Source organism: Taudactylus pleione, unplaced genomic scaffold (genome assembly GCF_031769625.1).
Source record: "Taudactylus pleione unplaced genomic scaffold, aTauple2 ptg000689l, whole genome shotgun sequence".
NCBI classification, from domain to species: domain Eukaryota; kingdom Metazoa; phylum Chordata; class Amphibia; order Anura; family Myobatrachidae; genus Taudactylus; species Taudactylus pleione.
This window is the reverse complement of record NW_028285091.1, coordinates 787,314-799,191: the sequence shown is the minus strand read 5'-3', so window position 1 is coordinate 799,191 and position 11,878 is coordinate 787,314.

Sequence of the window (11,878 nt, the reverse complement as noted above, 5' to 3'; positions counted from 1 at the left end):
GCTACAGTGATTCCCGGGAAACCTGGCATGGCTCGAATAGAAGTGGCAAATGTCTCTATTGCTAACACATACATCAAAGGTGAGAGGGGGCAACCCTGTTTGAAATAACAAATGGAGATGATAAAAAACCATTGCTCGAGACTTTGGCAGTCAGGTTACTATATAGAGCAGTTATTGACGAGAGTATTGCTCCCTGAAATCCGAATTTAGTTAGGGTAGATGTAAGAAATCCCCAATGTAGGCGATCAAATGCCTTTTCGGCATCCAAAGAAAGCAGAAGCGCTTCCCGTTTTCTTTTAACTAACAATTCAGCTAGATTAAAGACCCTACGGGTATTGTCCGAGGCTTGGCGGCCCCTAACAAAACCCACCTGGTCAGGATGTATAAGCTGCGGGACCAGTGGGGAAAGGCGATTGGCAATTATTTTAGAAAAAATCTTCACATCAGAGTTAAGCAGGGCAATTGGTCTGTAATTTTGACAGAAAGAGGGATCTTTCCCAGGCTTAGGGATAGTAATGATCCGTGCTTCCAACATCTCAGTTGGAAAGGATCCTTGTTTAGTGGCTGAGTTATAAAGCGAAGTGAGAATAGGGGCAACCTCAAGTAAAAAATGTTTATAAAAGGAGTTGGAAAATCCATCCGGGCCGGGTGATTTACCCAGAGGGAGGGGCTTAATAACATCAACAATCTCACTCTCTGACCAAGGTGTATTTAGTGACTCCAGTTCGTCTGCCTTCAATTTGGGTAGATGTAATTTTTCTAAAAACAAGGAAATAAGGTTGTGGGTGGGTTGAGGAGTGTTAGAATCGTTATGTAAATTATACAGTTTTTCATAATACTTAGCAAAAGCCTCAGCAATGGACGAGGGATTAAGCAATCTCTGTCCATCTGGCGTAGTGATACTTTTAATTCTATTTCTCGTTTGGCATAAGCGTAATTTACGCGCTAAGAATTTGCCCGCTTTGTTACCTAATGTTTAAAATTTCTATTGTAATTTAGACAAGGTGCTTTTCATACGTTCCATAAACAATTTTTGAAGTTGGCTTCCAATGGACACCAACTCTCTTTTAAGGAGACGCGATGGGCGAGCTCAATTTAAGGAGTCTACTTGTGTCAGGCGGGTTTCCAAGTCAGTTTATTGTTGTAGGTATTCCTTACGGAGTCTAGAACCCGTCTGAATAGCGACTCCTCTAAGGACTGCCTTTAGAGCACACCAGTAAATAGTTATAGATGTGTCCTCTGGGGAGTTAGTAGCCTTATATGCTGAGAAAGCGTCCAATAGAGGAGTGGCTGCTTCGGGTGTGTGTAGCAGATATTCTGGGAATCTCCATTGTCTAGGGGGAAATTGGAGAGACCTCGCAATTCCATGAACAGGTCACAGCTGCGTGGTCAGACCAAACAACAGGGACAATTTTGGACTGTCTAGTGTGTTGTAAAGTCCTTTTGTCTAAAAGAATCAGGTCTATCCGAGAATATGAATTATGAACATGTGAGAAATATGTATAGTCTCTCACTCTTGGGGAGTGAATTCGCCACACGTCATACAGATCAGACTCTTTCAGTAAACTGCTCAGCGTAGAGGATGAGTCTGTGTAAGTTCTAGGGGTACCCCCTACATTTGACTTGTCTACTTTAATATCTGGTACTAGGTTGAAGTCGCACATGATCATAACACTACTCTTTTGGACTCCACGAAGGGCCTCTAACATCTTTTTTAGAAAAGGAATTTGTCTCGTATTAGGAGCATAAAGGGAGACTAAAGTAATTTCTCTATCATCTAGTTTTCCCACTAATATCAGATATCTGCAATCTTACAGGATAATTCGAATCGTAACGAGCAATGGAACATAATAGCTACTCCATTGCACTTAAAAGGACCGTTAGCATAATAAGTTACTGGGTATCTAGCATCTTTAATCACCGAAGGTGCCAATGAAGAAAAATGTGTCTCTTGAAGAGTCACCACTTTCGCCTTTTCCCTATGAAAAGTAGCCAGTGCTAAACGTCTCTTATTAGGGGAATTGAGACCATGGGTATTTAATGAGTAAAATTTAACCATTTGGGGTTAGAAAAGGCCTCTCTGTTGTATAGAGTTTATATGACAGCATATCTCGATTCCTAGGGATTAATAAAAAAGGAAAGGAAAAAGGAGATAGAAACAACAAAAAAAACACTCAGGAAAACATACATTAAAAGGGAATTAACTGAATTAGCCCAAAAAACATCGGGGAAAAGTGGCCTAGCATGAAAGCCACTCACCCATGCAGCTACTTAGAATTTTTTATTTTTTTTTACAAAACTGGGTGAGAAGAATATCAATTATATGAAACTCAGAAAACCCCAGTTTATAAAATCTTAAAATAATCACTACAACTTAAAGTACAAATAGTCAACTAATTTAGAGGTATCCTATTTCATAGGTTTAAGAATCATCCCTACATACTAGGAGCCTCATAGAGTATTGTAGACAAGAAGAGATATACTATTATATATAAAAAAACATATAAACAGTAATTATATTATAATAGCTACTTGAAATTTTTTTTTTTTTTTTTTTCCGAAAACATTGTATATAAACAATAAATGTAATACTATAACTACATAGTGTAAATATATGAGGGAAAGATCCACAGACCTAGAAAAAACACTCATCTCAGCAGGGAAACCGTATCTATCAAGGCTTCAAGAAAATATACACATAATCTCACGTGGATAAGATCAATCGGGAACAGTGTTCCTTGAAGATCTAGATGTGCCTATGGTCACGGGAATGTCCCATTCCGCTAGTAGTTTAATACTAGAGGATTCGTAGTGTACTAACAGCTTAACCGGGAATCCCCAACAGTAGGGTATCTCAGAATCCCGAAGTGCTGCCGTGATTGCATGAAATGAACGTCTCTTGGTCAATGTGTGTGCCGATAGGTCTGGAAATATCTGTAGGCCTCCCAGAGTGTCTGATCCTTCTGCTTGACTGACAGCTTTCAGGATAAGCTCTTTGATGTGAAAGAAATGTATCCTCATCAGAGGATACATTTGTTGGTACTCACTCTTGGCTTAGGTAGACGATGCACTCTAACTATGAGTAAATCTTGTACAGAGGCCGAGGGTAGGAGTTTTTGGAATAATTTGGTCACGTATTCTTGTAATTCTGTGGGAGCGACTGAATCAGGGATACCTTGTATTTTGACGTTCTTCCATCTCGATCTGTCCTCTAGGTCAGCCATTTTATCGCGGATATTTGACACTTCAGTTTGCAGTTCGGAATGAGCAGTTAGCAGGTCATTATGTGAGGAGACTAGTTCACTCATCTTTCCCTCTAAATGATCTGTGCGGCCGCTCAAACTCACAATCTCTGATTTGAGTGATTGTACTGAGGACTCTACTCCAGCTAGAATATCCGTGCAGAATGCTGCAAACATTTGGAAAATCGACTGGGTAGTTAGAGGAGCCGAGGTATCTAAGTCCAGACCCAAGTCAGCCGGTGTAGTAAGTCCCTTAGAGAGAGTAGCGACTGGGGTCAGGGAGGACTTCAGTGAAACAGGCGCGGATGATTTCTGTTTATTCGAGGATGAGTTAGGAAATTGCACAGGCGATGGTAGTCGCTGTAGCTTCCCACCATGTTTAGACGGCATTATACTTCAGAATATATCAATAGTAAATGCTAAAGAAACGAGCTATAGATTATTGGCTCCTGGTAGTGATGTGATAGACAGTCTCGGAAGGTTACTGCATGGGTGAGGGTGTCTTCATCCCTAGAAGGGAAGCATGCTGCGAGACGGCTTTATAACTCCCAGGACGGGTTTCTGCAGAGCCAGCACTATACTAACATAATATAGTGAAAGAGGACTTCCTCAGGTGATCATAAGCACTTTGACTGTAAAGGGTAAAGAGCTACAGCTGGGATTCACACCCAGGATTGAGAGAGTGTATCCCAAGGTTTCTGAGGTCAAGCTAGGTAGCCCCTAAGCTATTGGGACAGTGTTGCTGTGCATCAAACCCCAGCCTTTTTGCAATAGAGAGCTCTGATTTATAAGGACCCTGTCTCCCAACCAAGATGGCGGCCGAACGGGAGTGGCGTGAAAACGGGACCACTGATCTCCTGCAGCCGTCAGCTACAACAACAGAAGGGTCCTACCGGTAAGTTGGCACTGGGAGAGCAGTAGCCAGTGCTTTTAAGCCCTGGGTGGCATCCGGCGAACGCGCAGGCACCTCCGCGTGACGCCGCGACTAACGGTCCCGCACTCCAGCCCGCGGCTTCCTGTAATGTGTAGGCCCCGGGTCTCTTGATCTCCCCACCGGAGCCGCCTTCAGACACAGAGGTCTCACCGGAAAGATGGGTGAGGTAGGGAGGAGGGAAGGAAGCCCTCGCAGGGTGTAAGGTGGAGGAGAAAGCTCCTCTAATTAGCTGCTTGAAGCTGCAGGCCCCCGGAGCTGAGGGAAAGCACGTCTAGTCCCATAGGAGTTTAGGCCACGCGCCCCCCCCCCCCCCTGATATCTCCCTTTTTGGTTGTTTGGGTCTTTTTCCGGCCTTGTTAAACATAGACTGAGTTTCTAGTGGAAGGGAAGGGGTTATATAGAGGGTGGGAGCCAGCCTTAATTAGTGCCTGACTCCACATTTCACTATACAAAACCCAAAGTATCCGCCGGATAGACTCCAAATAAGAGATTTTACGGTGAGTAAAAATTGTATCTTTTGTCTGCTTATTACAGGGAATGCGGTCAGAATGCAGATGCCAGAATCCCAACACTTATCAGAATACCAACTGCCTGGATCCCGAAGTTAAGTACTGGGGTTAGGGGGAGGGTTAGGCTGCTGGGAAGGGGGAGAGGATAGGTTTAGTGTGCAGGGAGGGTTAGGTTAGGAGTACTTACCTTTAGGTGGTGGCATTGTAACCTGGTTGGGATGCCGGTGTTAGGATTCTGACTGCCGGCATCCCGTAACCCATCCCTACTACAGTATACCAAACTCCCTCTATGTCCATGCCGATGGTAGAGAATGACGTTGGACAGTAGCTGATGACGTCAGGGTACATCTGTGGAAGGGGATCTATCCACAACCTTTGTACCAGACCACTGGACCAAAATTCTACCAACTTCCTGCCTATTACAATACAGTAATACAGGTGAATCTATTGTTCAGCAAACAACACTGCTACACATGCATAGTTACACCTAGAAGTCCGGTTGCTCAGTTACCGTTGCAACATATCCTTTTACGTTACTCTTCTGCTGCCATATTCCTAATAACTTCCACTATTGGAGTACTTCCTGAACTCGTTTGGTAGCAATGTTGGGACACCACTTTATATTGTCCAACCTGGGACAACAATCAATAACTGCCCCTTCCATGTAGAACTCAGGAGGTGTCTCTGCTACCATCACCATTGCTGGAGTAGGGTTTCTGGGCAGCACTAAGAGCTGGGAAAGAGAATGGCATGGTTAATTTAAATGTGGAGCATGAGGAGGTGTTCCGCTGAAATTGAAGCTAGTGTTTCATTCACTTTGAATGCTGGGAATATAGTATTTTTAAATGATTATATGAAAATCCATGTACTGTACTATTATGAATTCAACTCGGGACCCCAAATTTCCGGAGTGCTCGGCTTTCAGCAAAACTGAACCGCTCATCTGTAGTCATTACCCGAGTGATGGAATTACCTTACTGTATATACAAGGAAGAGAGCAACAAAAAAGGGGTTAGAGATAAATTGTTTTAAGCATTTATTGACAGTACACACAATGCATAAAACAAAGGAAAGCATAGGATACCGCTATTAACCACTTAATGACTGGATGTATGTGATACCTCAATGACCGCGCCTATTTCCATGCATTTGTCATGTGTTAGTGGGACAAGAGCCGCGTAGCCAGCACGGCCATTATCAGTTAAGCCTACTGGGGACCCCGCTCTCATTGAGGAGAATGCAGGAGGCACTTTCCCTATAAGTTCTTCGCCATGTGTCTAGTAAACGTTTACGTTATAGCAATGTTATGTTGTCAGTCAAAAGAGGATGATCACTCAAGCCAGGTACACATTAGCCGACCGCCCAATATGATGGCCGATGGTGCCGATGAACGATATTTTTGGCAGTCGGTACACACTGCACGATCCGGTGACTGACCGCCCCATATGTTGTTCACCGCGACCACTGCCTTTGCCGGCATCGGCAGCTGGGTCGCTCCATTGTCCGTGCATGCACGGCCGACAGAATCACCCCTATGTCGAGCAGCGAGGCACGTATAGTGGGTACACACTAGACGATGTGCCCGATATGTCGGCCCAATCCAGCAGACATATTGTCTAGTGTGTACCCAGCCTCAAGCTCACACCTAATCTATGGTACATTACTTGCATATTCCCCCACGTACCAACCGCTAGCAGTATGGTCCAAAAGACTTTGATAATTATCGATCATCTACTGAGAACTGTAAGCCTCCAGCAGATCTCGGAAATGTATCAAACCATTTAATAAGTGTAGCAGTGGAGATGTTACCCAAAGAAACCAATCAGCGCCTGCTAGCATTGATCATTTACATTCTAAGAAATGGTAGGTAGAAGATGATTGGCTGCTATGGGTAAATTCTCCCACTTCTCCACTCTTAAGAAGGTTTGATACATTTCCCCCAAAAACACTAATGGGGTAACCTCGGGACTTAATACCTCTTCCAGTATTAATGTACTATTGTTCAATTATACACAGCCAAAGGAAGCCAAAGCAGCAAGGAGTCCCGAGGCAACGTGAACGCCGGGGCTGACACAATGGAACTCCCGGAACCATAGTGTCTACCACACCCAATATGGTGAAGGGCGACTCCACAGGTACCCAACTTCCCCTGGACCATGGGAATCTGGAGGTACATAAAAGGATGATGTAAGGCTAGGCAGGACTGGTTAGAGGTTATGGCTTCCCGTGACCTGTCGGGACCCAAAAGTGCAAAAGGGGGACGGGGGACTACAAAGACATCCCAAAACCTCTATCCCGCAAAATGGGTCTGATAAGTTTTGTTTGCTGTTGGGATAGACTTCTGCCCTGTCTGGCAGATGAAGAAGCATCCCTGTGAATGTTCCCGGGTAAAGGAAGCCAAAATGTCCAATTAACATTGCCCATTTATGTTAGAATTGTGACCCATATCAGGATAACAAAGGAGCTATTGGCGAGTCTATTAGGAAACTGGTTTAGCACAGATCTCTCCATCATAGCGTACAAATAGATCCTGGACTGTAGCTGGTATAGGGTAAGATGTGGGCTCCAATCCCGGTGTTCTGTCACAGGGAACAACTTTCCACTCTTCTCTACCCAGGAACATTTTATACTGATTTTCTTTAAGTAGCATATTGGGAAGAAAATATGAGATATGGTAAGAACTTACCCTTGTTATCTCTATTTCTACGAAGTCCATAGGGTTCCACAGGATACCTTGGGGTATAGGTGTGACGTCAGTCATCGGGCACCATAGAGTTAAGCTTTCAGCCTCCCAGGATGCACTAGGGTCCCCCTCCTATACCCCGCCCCTGAGCCAAGGCACCTCAGTTAGTTACCAAGCCATAGGCCGGAGGAGGAGAAGGAAGAGAGAGAAAAAAGATCTGGACACACACAAGAATCACATTCTCACCAGAGGGAGATGGAAAAACCGGTGACCACAGCAAAGCCCATCTGCAGCACAGGTGCAACAGGGCGGGAGTCCTGTGGAACCCTATGGACTTCGTAGAAATAGAGATAACAAGGGTAAGTTCTTACCATATCTCATATTTTCTACTTCAGGGTCCATAGGGTATCCACAGGATACCTTGGGGATGTCCCAAAGCAGTATCCTTTAAGGGTGGGGACGCTCCTGTGCAGAAAGGAGAATCCGCCGCCCGAAGGAAGCATCCTGAGAGGTGAAGGTGTCAAACCTGTAATAGCTCACGAAGGTATGGACAGAGGACCACGTAGCAGCCTTGCAGATCTGGACTGCAGAGGCACCACATCGAGCTGCCCACGAAGGACCCACAGACCTAGTGGAATGAGCCTTCACAGAAGGAGGAACCGGCAGGCCTTCACGAAGATAAGCTTCAGAAATAGTCATACGCATCCAGGCTGCCAAAGTTTGCTTTGAAGCAGGCCAACCCTTTTTACGGAAGCCATAGAGGACAAACAAGGCGTCCGACTTCCTAAACGAAGAAGTGCGGTCAACATAAGTCCTTAAGGCCCGCACGACATCCAAAGAGGCCTCACCCACTGACAGATCAAGTGAGTTAAAGGCCGGAACAACGATTTCCTTGTTAACATGAAACTGGGAAACAACTTTGGGAAGAAACTCGGGCCGAGTGCGGAGCACTGCCCTGTTCCCATGAAAAACCAAGAAAGGGGGTTTACAAGAAAGAGCCCCTAAATCAGAAACACGTCTGGCCGAAGCAATAGCCATTTAAGATCCACTGAGCCCAGTGGTTCAAACGGCGGTCCATGGAGAGCCCTCAGGACCACAGCCAAATCCCAAGGCGCCACAGGTGGAACAAAGGGTGGCTGAATGCGGAGAACACCTTGCATAAAGGTGCGTACATCCGGGATTGTAGCAATCCTACGGTGAAACCAGACAGACAGGGCCGAAACCTGTACCTTCAAAGAAGCTAGGAGAAGCCCATGATCTAGTCCTGCTTGTAGGAAGGCGAGTATCCTAGACAGACGAAATTCCTGCGGTGCATAACCTCTCGGTCGACACCACTGGAAGAATGTATGCCACACGCGATGGTATATCCTCGCGGAAGACGGCTTCCGAGCTCGTAACATGCTACGCACCACAGAGCTGGAAAACCCCCTGGACCTCAGTATGGCTGTCTCAACAGCCACGCCGTCAAAAACAGCCGAGTCAGGTCCGGGTGAAGACAAGGACCCTGTGACAGAAGGTCCGGTCGTAGCGGCAACCGCAGAGGACTGTCCACGGACAGACCCTGAAGGTCCGAGAACCAGTGCCGTCTGGGCCACGCGGGAGCTATCAACAGGAGCGTCCCTCCTTCCTGTTTGAATTTCCGGATTACCCGTGGAAGAAGGGAGACCGGAGGGAACAGGTATGCGAACCGGAACGTCCACCGGACGGACAGAGCATCCACCAGAGACGCCCCTTCGTCTCTTGTGCGAGACCCGTACACCGGCAACTTGTTGTTGTGCCGGGACGCCATGAGGTCGATCTCTAGAAGACCCCATCTGTCCACCAGCAGTTGAAAAACATCTGGGTGCAGGGACCATTCCCCCGGATGAACGTCCTGGCGACTTAGAAAGTCCGCCTCCCAATTTAGCACTCCCGGGATGAAGACCGCTGATATGGCCGGGAGATTGCGCTCCGCCCATACCAGGATCCGAGAGACCTCCACGAGAGCCGCCCGACTTCGGGTTCCTCCTTGCCTGTTTATGTAGGCCACAGTGGTAGCGTTGTCCGACTGGACCTGTACCGGACGACCCTGGAGAACCCGATGTGCCTGCTGGAGAGCATTGAAGACCGCACGGAGTTCCAAGATATTGATTGGAAGCTCCGCTTCTGTCGGCGTCCACCTGCCCTGGAACAAGTGTGGACCCGAAACTGCTCCCCAGCCCCGAAGACTGGCGTCCGTTGTCAACAGGACCCAATGTGGAACCCAGAACGGACGTCCCTTGCTGAGATGGGTCGTCTGTAACCACCAGGCAAGGGACAGGCGAACCTCCGGGGTAAGCACAATCGTCTGGGACTTCAGAGACTGAGGCAGCCCGTTCCACTTGGACAGGATCAGGTGCTGCAGAGGTCTGGAGTGAAACTGGGCATATTCCACCATGTCAAACACCGACACCATGGAGCCCAGTAACCTCATCGCCGAGTGTAGAGACACCCGGCGGCTGTGCAGACAACTGCGCACCCTCGACTGTAAAACAGAGATCTTTTCCCCTGTCACGAAGATCCTTTGCTGTTCTGAGTCCAATAAGGCTCCGAGGTGCAGAATCCGCCGAGACGGGATTAGAGTGGACTTCTGCCAGTTGATTAGCCAGCCGTGCCGTTGCAGTAGCGCAATGGTCAGGTCCAAGTGGCGTAGAAGGAGCTCTGGAGATCCTGCCACCAATAAAAGGTCGTCCAAGTACGGCAACATGCGGACTCCCTGCAGCCGCAGAGAAGCCGCCATGACCGCATCACCTTGGTGAACACACGTGGTGCTGTCGCCAGGCCAAAAGGTAACGCCCGAAACTGGAAGTGGTCGCTGCGGATTGCAAACCTGAGGAACTGTTGATGGCGCAAAAGAATAGGGACATGCAGGTAAGCGTCCTGTATGTCCAATGGCACCATGTAGTCCCCAGGTTCCAGCGCCAGAATGATGGACCGTAGGGTCTCCATCCGAAACTTTGGAACCCGCAAAGACTTGTTGAGAGCCTTGAGGTTGAGAATCGGACGATACGACCCATTGGGTTTCTGTACCAAAAAAAGATTTGAATAGAAACCCTGGCCCCTCTGGGAGAATGGAACAGGCACTATAACTCCAGCCTGGAGCATAGTGTGCAATACCTTCCGCAGCTCCGTAGCCTTGTTCCGGTCTGATGGTAGACCCGTGGTGAAGAATCGAGCCGGGGGTCTGTGCCGGAAAGAGAGGGCGTACCCGTGGGAGACCACCTCAAGAACCCAAGTGTCTGTCGTAGTGACCGACCAACACTGGGCGAACTGCAGCAGGCGGCCTCCCACTTTGGGATCCCCGGACCGTCAGGCCGCAGGCTTGTCATCTGGCTTAGGGGCCGGACGTATGGTACTCCATGCCTGTTTCAGGGGCTTGGCCGATTTCTTAGGGCCAGCCTGTCGAGGAAAAGACTGTGGTTTTGGCCTGCCCTGGGCCCTATAAGACCGAAAGGACGATGGTCCAGAACCAGAAGGAGCAGCGGCCGACGGGAGACAAGCCGATTTGGCTGCCGCCAGCGTGGCCACAATCTTGTCCAGATCCACGCTGCAGCCAGTCCCCAGGGAGCCCCCTGCCTGGGGACTCTGGACCATGTGACAGCGGGGACCCACACCGCCGGACCCCGCTACTTACCTGCGGTCCCCCTTGAATCCGGCCATGGTCCGGAACATCTGGGGTCACCGCTAGCTGTGACCCCAGATTCTCACCAGCATCCCCGGATCGGTACCGGCGTTCTGGTACCGGCGGGGGTGTAGGGAAGACAGCATGGACGTCAGGACTGACTGTCCATGCTGTTCATCCAGATGTGCAGCCACAGCTGCATGAAGAAAAAGCTTCAGGGGCTCTTCTAGCCCCCACTCCAACAGGTGCACCCGACTCCGGCCGGGCACCAAACTAAACTGAGGTGCCTTGGCTCGGGGGCGGGGTACAGGAGGGGGACCCTAGTGCATCCTGGGAGGCTGAAAGCTTAACTCTATGGTGCCCGATGACTGACGTCACACCTATACCCCAAGGTATCCTGTGGATATCCTATGGACCCTGAAGTAGAAATACTTTGTCTTTATATTTTCATCGCAATATAAGGAAAAAGAGCAAAAGTGTATGCAAGCTTAAATTCCAAGATTACAATCATGAAAATAGGCCCCATACTCGTTTAACTAACTAGTTTAGAGAAGATAGATACCAAACATATTTACTTTCAAACGTATTTTACATATTTACATCAGTGTGAAAAAAACATATATATATATTTTTTTATCATCAATGGGTCACCATCAAGACTCAAGCGACTGTAGTCATTATCTTCTACAACCAACACCTATAGATTCAACTGTATCTAATAACAACTAGTAAGTTATCTCCTAATACAAGTAGGCAGGGGAGAACAGATTTGGGTCCCCACTGCATTTCTGTAACCTGCTAGGAAGAGGACCTAATGACATCGCAATGTGACGTTTCCGGATCTCCCTCTCGGACCTAATGATATCGCAA